This window comes from Erigeron canadensis, chromosome 3 (genome assembly GCF_010389155.1).
Source record: "Erigeron canadensis isolate Cc75 chromosome 3, C_canadensis_v1, whole genome shotgun sequence".
Lineage (NCBI taxonomy): Eukaryota > Viridiplantae > Streptophyta > Magnoliopsida > Asterales > Asteraceae > Erigeron > Erigeron canadensis.
Window position 1 is genome coordinate 15,334,322 of NC_057763.1, and position 8,721 is coordinate 15,343,042.

Genomic DNA, 8,721 nt, shown 5'->3' on the forward strand with positions numbered 1-8,721 from the left:
CACCATTGTCACTAGAAAGGTTGCTCTCAACAAGAAGTATGAATCCTTCTTTGCTCATCCCAATGAAAGTTTGACTGGTACTTATACCAGATTTACTGGCCTAATTAATCAACTTAGAGGCTTGGGAGTGGAGAAGGATAAGGATATTCTTCTTGAAAAATTCTGTGATGTTTTGCCATCCAAATGGGCACACATGGTTCTTGTCTTAAGATAAGGAAAGACCTTGCATAGCCATACTCTTGCCTCCCTTTATGGAGCCTTCAGATTCACTGAAGATAATGATGCTGCAAGATTACTGGCTGAGCAAGATGCTTTAAACCATGCTCAGAGTTCCAAGGCTGCCAACTTTTCTGGGCAACCTTGTGCTGCTTTAATGTCTACTGAGAATGTCCAGTCACATTCTATGAAGGAAATGTTAAACAACTTTTTGAACTCTGGCCTAACCACTAATCTCAGTGATGGTTGTGAGGAAACTGACGATGATGATCTGGTAGCCATGATTGCTAAAACCTTTAATAGGTTTAAGCATAAATCTAATCGATTTAATGGGTCCAATAATGCTTCCAATTCAATCTCAATGGATAAGGCTAATCTTACCTCCTATAAATGTGGTAAGAAAGGCCATTTCATGAAGGAATGCAGATCTAGTCAGATGAACAATCAAACTGGTCCTATTGTCCCAAACTTTGTTAAAACTGATGATTATAAGGCCAAATACAAGAAACTTAAGGCCCAGATTGCTCCCATGTCTCTTGAACAAAATAATGAGAAAGAAAAGAACAAGTGCATGATGGCTCAAACTGAAGGGAAATGGGAACTCTCTGATGATTCATCTGATGATGAAGAAGAGATTAAAGATATGTGTTTCATGGCATTAGAGAGTCAACAACCTGTGGTGAAAGATGATGTTGTGTCAGGAAGATGGGTTGACATCATTTTAAAGAAGGTAAGGGACTATAATGTCGAAATTGATTCAGAATTGAAACTGGATATTGCAGAATCATTAAATTATGACTTATTATTTGTTGAAACCATAAGAACTGACTGTGAAAGATACTTAGAAACAGTTTTGGTTGAATGTAACAACATGAAAAGTCAAATAAATGATTTACAAAGTGTCCAGTTGGCTCTTAAAGAGTCAGATTTGAAAAACGAGGCATTGGAAAGAGATAACCAAAAACTGAAATTTGATCTTGAAAAAGAACATATGGTTATTAATTCTTGGGTTCAAGCATCTAGTAAAAATTATGACGCTTTTTCTAAAACCATTGATGCTCAAAAAACTGCCTGGAAATCTGGTGATCTTCAGATGGCAGCTGTTTTACCCACAATTTACCAATTGCCAGAATCTGTTAAAGTTGAAACACCTTATGATTCCTCTGGCACTGTCAAATCTGAATCCATTAAGACCAACCTTGTTGAGGTTAAAATTGGAACTAAGAAAGCTAAAGCTTCAGTTAAAAAGGAATCTGGTGACAACCCTTTACCTCATAAGTCAAATGAGTCCTCAACTTAAAAGACTAAAACCCCCGCTGAGCCCAAATCCATGGGCCAGCAGCTTGATGAAAAGAACATTTTGTTAAAAATGGAGAATCAACTCCAAAATTTGTCAAGGCAGGTACAAAGTTGTACTGCCAGAATTAAAAATTTGGAAGGAGGTGCATTCTCCTCTGTTGAAAAACAAAATGTCAAAACTCCTTCTCAAAAACAAAAGATGAAACAATCTGCTCAGAAAGGAGCAAACATGGAAAAGAAAAAGGAGGTCAATGTTCCACTAAAACCAATTGTTTTTACTCCAGAAACTAGAGAGAACCCTCCAGTTTCTTCATCCAGTTCAACACCCAGTCAAGCACCTGGGACTTCTCAGAAGAAGTCCAGTGGACCCATCAAGAAAAGATGGGTTCACAAAAATAACTAATCAATTACTTGGGTGTGCAGGGCGATCGAAAGAAAATATTTGGTATCTGGACAGCGCAGCTGGCCGGACTATGACCGGATGTAAGCCCCTGCTGGAAGAGTTCACTGTTTGTGATGGACCTGCAGTGACATTTGGTAATGATGGAAGTGGAAAAACTGAAGGATATGGTGTTGTTGACAATGGGCAGATCCAGTTCACTAAAGTTGCATTTGTCAATGGTTTGAAATATAACCTGATAAGTGTCAGTCAACTTTGTGATGATGGATATAGGGTACTGTTCGACATTGCTCAAGGCACTGTTTTCAACAAGGATTGGAAGGTTGTCATGATTGCACCAAGAAAAGGAAATGTGCACATCATGGACATGGAACCTGCTCCGAAAGAGCATTGTTTCTATGTCAAGGCCGATGAGGACACCAACTGGCTGTGGCATAAACGGTTATCCCATCTTAACTTCAAAAATATTAACAAGTTGTCAAGGAAGCAACTGGTTGATGGGATACCTTTGTTCTCATTTAAAAAGGAGAAGCCATGTCCAGGGTGTGAAATGGGCAAAAAGAAAAGAGCCAGTTTTAAGACCAGGCAGAATTTCAGCATCATTGAACCTCTTCACATGCTTCATATGGATCTTTTTGGTCCAGTGAATGTTCAAACTAAAGCTGGTAAGAGATACACTTTAGTTGTGGTCGATGAATACACCAGATTTTGTTGGGTGATATTTATCAGATCAAAGAGTGATGCATCTGGTGAAATTATCTCTCTCATCAAGCGAATTGAGCTCAAGTTTACCAAGAAAGTGTGTCAGTTGCGAAGTGATAACGATACAGAATTCATGAATAAAGAATTGGAGACATTTTGCACTGACACTGGCATTTCTCAAAACTTTTCGTCAGCTCGTTCTTCAGAACAAAATGGTGTGGTTGAAAGGAAGAATCGCACATTGATTGAAGCTGCCAGAAGTATGTTATCTGAATCTGGTCTTCCCACCTGTTTTTGGGCTGAAGCCGTGGCAACTGCATGTCACACCCAAAACCGGTCAGTTTATGTCAAGAGACACAGGAAGACTGCCTATGAAGTTCTAAGGAATCGTAAGCCAAATATTGGATACTTCCATGTATTTGGTTGTCCAGTTTACATTTTAAACGATTCGAGTCAGTTGGGAAAATTTGATGCAAAAGCTGATGAAGGCGTCTTTGTAGGGTATTCAGATATTAGAAAAGCCTATAGAGTTTACAATTATAGACTCCAAAAGGTACATGAGACAATTCATGTCACATTCGATGAATCAAATGAAGCAATTAACAAAAGACCAACCCTTGATTTATCTTCAGTTGTCCCAGTTGATTTTGGTGTAGCTGATCAGGTTCATCAATCAGTTAGAGATCGTCAAGTGTTTTGCACTGATGTTGTATTATACCAACCTAGTCAATACACTAAATGGACTGTTGCTCATCCCATTGAGCAGATTATTGGCAATCCAGATAGTGGGGTTCAGACTAGAAGAGCCACAAGTGATCAATCCTTGAACGTCACCTTCTTATCACTGATTGAACCGAAGAAGATTGACGAGGCTATGACAGATCCAAGCTGGGTTGAAGCTATGCAAGAAGAACTCAACCAGTTCGAAAGGAACAACGTTTGGGAGCTTGTTCCTTGTCCTCCAGGGTTAAAGAGGGAACCCATTGGAACGAGGTGGGTCTATCGGAACAAGATGGATGAAGATGGCAACGTTATCAGGAACAAAGCTAGATTAATTGCCAAGGGTTATTGTCAAGCAGAAGGTGTTGATTTCGATGAAACTTTTGCTCCAGTTGCAAGACTTGAAGCCATCAGAATTTTCTTGGCTTATGCTGCTCACTTGCAATTCAAGGTCTTCCAGATGGATGTAAAAAGTGCGTTTCTGAATGGCACATTGGAAGAAGAAGTGTATGTTACGCAGACTCCAGGCTTCATAAATGAAAAGAATCCACATTGGGTATATAGACTGAACAAAGCTTTATATGGTCTTCGACAAGCCCCAAGAGCCTGGTATGATACTCTAACTAAACATCTTCTCAAAAATGGTTTTCAAAGAGGTGCAATAGATAATACCTTGTTCATTTTGAAAGAAAAAGGTAATATCTTGTTGGTACAAATTTATGTTGATGATGTTATATTTGGGTCAACTGATGATGGAATGTGTAAAAGGTTTTCGAAAATTATGTCTCAAGAATATGAGATGAGTTTAATGGGTGAATTAACATTTTTCTTAGGTTTACAAATCAAACAAACCATGGATGGTATTTTTATTAACCAAGAAAAATATGTCAGAGATTTGTTGAGAAAATACAAATTTGATTCAATCCCATCAAAAACCACACCTATTTCTGCTCCATTAAATTTGGACTCTGACCCAAATGGCAAACCAGTGGACCAAAAAGAATATCGTGGAATGGTTGGTTTACTGATGTATTTAACTGCCAGTCGACCAGATATAATGTTTGCAACATGTTTATGTGCCAGATTTCAGGCAAATCTAAAAGAATCACACTTGCATGCTGTTAAACGCATTTTCAGGTACCTGAAAGGGTGCCCTAGCCTTGGTCTTTGGTATCCCAAAAGCTCAGGGTTAGATCTAATGGGTTATTCAGATTCAGATCATGCAGGTTGTAAGATTGATAGAAAATCCACAACTGGTGGATGTCACTTTCTAGGGGGAAAACTGGTGAGTTGGACCAGTAAGAAGCAGACTTCAGTCTCAATGTCTACTGCTGAGGCAGAATACATTTCTGCGGCCAGTTGCTGTGCCCAGATTCTCTGGATCAAAAACCAGTTACTTGATTATGGTATGAAATTCACAAGAACCCCAATCTTTTGTGACAACACCAGTGCAATTGCCATATCTCACAACCCAGTGATGCACTCAAAGACAAAGCATATTGATATCAGGTATCACTTCATTCGTGATCATGTTATGAAAGGAGATATTGAAATACATTTCATCCCCACTGATAAACAGTTAGCTGATGTTTTTACAAAACCTCTTGATGAGAAAACTTTTAAACATCTCATCAGTGAACTGGGTATGTTAAATCCTCATTAAACTGGAGAGGTCCTTCAGTTGAGGATGGTCCAGGTGATCCTTGATTGGTTGGAGATTGAACGCCTTGATGTACTCGAAGACTAGTCATTGATCAAATGGATCACATTTTTAGGGGGAAAAAGACTCAAAATATTTTTCAAAAGAAAAATGCTTTTATTAAAAGATGCAACTGAAAGTCATCAGTTGAAACTGGCATCTACATTTTCCAGTTTGCTAGTTTGGTCTTGTCTCTAAATGGTGGTCAGCCAGATTTCATAACGTTATGTTTTACTTGGTGGATACATGTGACACGTGATGTTACTCGAGTGCTAACCTCGCACTCTCGAACATCACCTGACATGTCTTACGTGTCAAGACTTTTGCTGAAATGTACTGCACTTTTTATGGGTATTGGTGAAGTTAGTGGGTGAGTGGGAATACCAGCCGTCGTAGCATTAAATGCTTGATAGGAAGTATTAAATATTTTTGAATTCTCAAAATTTTGGAAAATAACTTTTTACAAATTATTTCAAATTTTTGGAGACTAAAATATCTTTTCGTATATATCTTGGCAATATTTTACTGCCTATATATACCCCCACCAAAATATCCGTTTCATTTACTTCTCTCAAAATTCCTTCATTTACTCTTTCAATCATTCACAATTCGAGATCCCTTTCTCTCTTTCTTCTTTAAGTCTAAAACCCTAAATCAAGTTTCACAAATGGCTCCTAAATCTTCTTCTTCTTCATCTCGTTCTCGTGATGTGAATCTACTCACTGCTGAGTACATTCCATCACAAAATGTTATTCGTGCCACTGGTGCTCCCATAAGTTCTAAACTTATTAAATTAAATCCAAATAATCCTATGGCATCTCTCCAAGGGCTCCAGGCCGCTGACTCTCTTATAGGGAGAATTCAATCCTTTCTTCGGATTTCTCCCCTCAGCGATGCCTTCTCTTTGAATCCACACAAGCTATTTCATGACTACTTGTGTGAATTCTGGTACACTGCCTCTCTTTTTGAGGACTGCTCATCCATCTCCTTTTTTCTAAAGGATGGGTCAGTCCCGTGTACCATCACCACTGAAACATTGAGGGAAGCCCTTAACCTCAATTACTGGAGACAAAATGAAAATCCAGTGGTGATTTCCTCCAACATTAATTTCCGCCAGGTCTTCCTTGACATGGGAAATAAGGAGATGGTGGAGGGGGATGTGTTGAAGACCAAGGGGTCTATTACAATGAAAGGGCTTTCACCATCCTGGAAGTTCTTTATGGTTCACTTGGTGGAGAGTTTGGGAGGGAGTTCTGGTGGATTGGACCAGATAAACTCCTTTCAGGCAGAGATGGCTTACTGCCTCTGGAATGGACTGAGGGTGGACTTTGCAGGTATTCTGTTCAGAAGCCTGGTGTTTAAGCTGAAGGGCAACAGGGGTCCTTGTGTCCCCTTTTCAAGATTCCTGTCCCTTTGTTTCATTCAAATGCTGGGCAGAGACGCATATAACAACACTCAATCCTTGTTCTCTGTGCCAGAACTATTGAGGAATCTGGACAACTTGGTGTCCACTTCTGATGAAGTCCAGATGTCCCCGAGAATGATCTTTGCATTCTCTAAAACTGATGCACCACAATCTGGTGAGTCAGAAAGGCAACTGGGCGGGCCTCAAAATAATGAGGGACCCACCGGTTCGTCTACTGGAGCGGTAACTGTGGCTGAAGCAGGAGTCCAGGCGATTCCTAAAGCAAGAAGATCTTCTAAAAGCAGGAGATCAAGATCTGGACTTGCTGCACCTGACCAGTCACAATCTGTGATAGTGGTCTCTGAAGCCCATGCCTGTGATATTGCAACTGAGGATAGAGCAGTTGTAGTTGAGGCACCAGTCACCTCTGTCCAGGGAGAAGATGCTTCGGCAACGGATCCTAGAACTGATGATACTATTGAGGCAACTCAAACTGGTCATCAGGAGTCTGAACAACTTGTTCAGCCACCCCCAACATTTATGGATCTTGGCATAAATGAGGGTGTGTTTCAGCTTGAGTCTTCGGACTCATCTAAGACGGAATCTGACCAGGAGATGGCTGATGCAACTGTACTTGATCAGCTCCCTTCTCTCCTTGGTCAACCCCAAGAACCACATGTTTCAGTTTCCCCAACTAATGTACAAAGCTTAGATATACCTCCAACATTCGCCTCTCGCCAACTACTCTCTTCTATGGGTGTGCCTAGAAATAGACACATCCTAACCCCACCGTCGCCGTCGTTCACACCTGAGCATTCTCAGCATGAACGACACATTGAATCTTTTCCCTTCATTTCTACAACCCCTCCTCTTCTATCAACTGATGCTACCGCAACTGGAGAACCAAATATTGTCATACCTTGTCCAGTTGCACCTGTAGCTTTTTCGGCTGGTCCAGTGACACCTTCTCCTCCGTCATTGGACAGCCAATTCGTGTCTTTTCAAGCCGATCTCTCGAACCTTCTCGCGAGGGTGGAAGAGATTCAAAAGACACTCGATCGGAACACCAAGTCCCTCTCCAGGTACCACAAGGATCACTTGCAAAACATTAAAGTGGTTGACCTGGGGATCAACAAGTTCTCTGCCAATGAGGACTTGGTGTTTGGCAAGCTGAACGAGTTAGTGGAATCCTCCAATCAACTGGCAACATCTTTAAGGGAGGCATTCGCACTGACTCAATCTGGAGTCACATCTTCAATATCCAACCTGCTGAACAGTACTGTCAGATCTTCAGAGGTTGATATTAAGAATCTGGAAAGGCAGGTGCAAGATTTGTGTAACAAACCTGGCCTAGATGTGACAGAGCTTAGAAATCAGTTGGCCTCTTCAGTTGGTCTCAAGATCGAAGAAACTTTGGCTGCCAGTGAGAACAATTTGATTGAAAAGGTGATGTCTGAGATCACTAAGATTGCAGCGCCCCAGGTCGATCTCACTCCTATTACATCTGAGATTGATCGGTTGAGGTGCAGTCTGGATACACTGGCCAGCAAAGTATCTGAACACTCATCTGCCATATCAGATCTGACCACTAAAGTTGGCAAAAGAAGGGAGGTTGTTACTGAAAGCATTAAGGAAGTCCCTGCAACTGGGCTCTCTTCAGATGATCTCTCAATACTTAAACAAATTTTAAAGAGTCAAGAGCAGACAAGTGGAAATGTAATGACTCAGTCTCAAGAGATAAATCATCTATGGAGGACAGTTCGCATGATTTGTGGAGTCTTCAGAGAGTGCAAGACAATGCAATCATGGCAGCCTCTAGATCGCCTGCCCTCTAGTCATGCCGATTTTGAAGCCATCAGGCAGGGACTAGATGCTGCCAAGGGGGAAAGGTCGGTACATGCCCCTCACACTCTTGTGAAGACTTCAAGTAAAGGGAAGGAGATAGTGGTGGCTACCAGTACTGAGGCTGGTGAGCAGGAGATTGAGGTATTTGATGATGTGGTGGTAGGAAGTGTTGATAAGGGAAAGGCCATTGCTGATGAATCTTTGGAACCGGCCACCGATGCACCAATGTTGGAAACTGGCAATGTTGATTTGTTGCCTCCAGTTACTGAAAGCGAGAGTCAGAAGTTAGCAAGAGTGGGATACCTGGTCAAAGAAAGGAAGAAACAAATGAAGGTGAACCAATTTGAATCTAGGAGAAATCTTCCAACCCCTCTTGTTGATATCACTGATGCTCAACTCCTTGGCTTGACACTTGTTGAATACAAAAAGATCAAA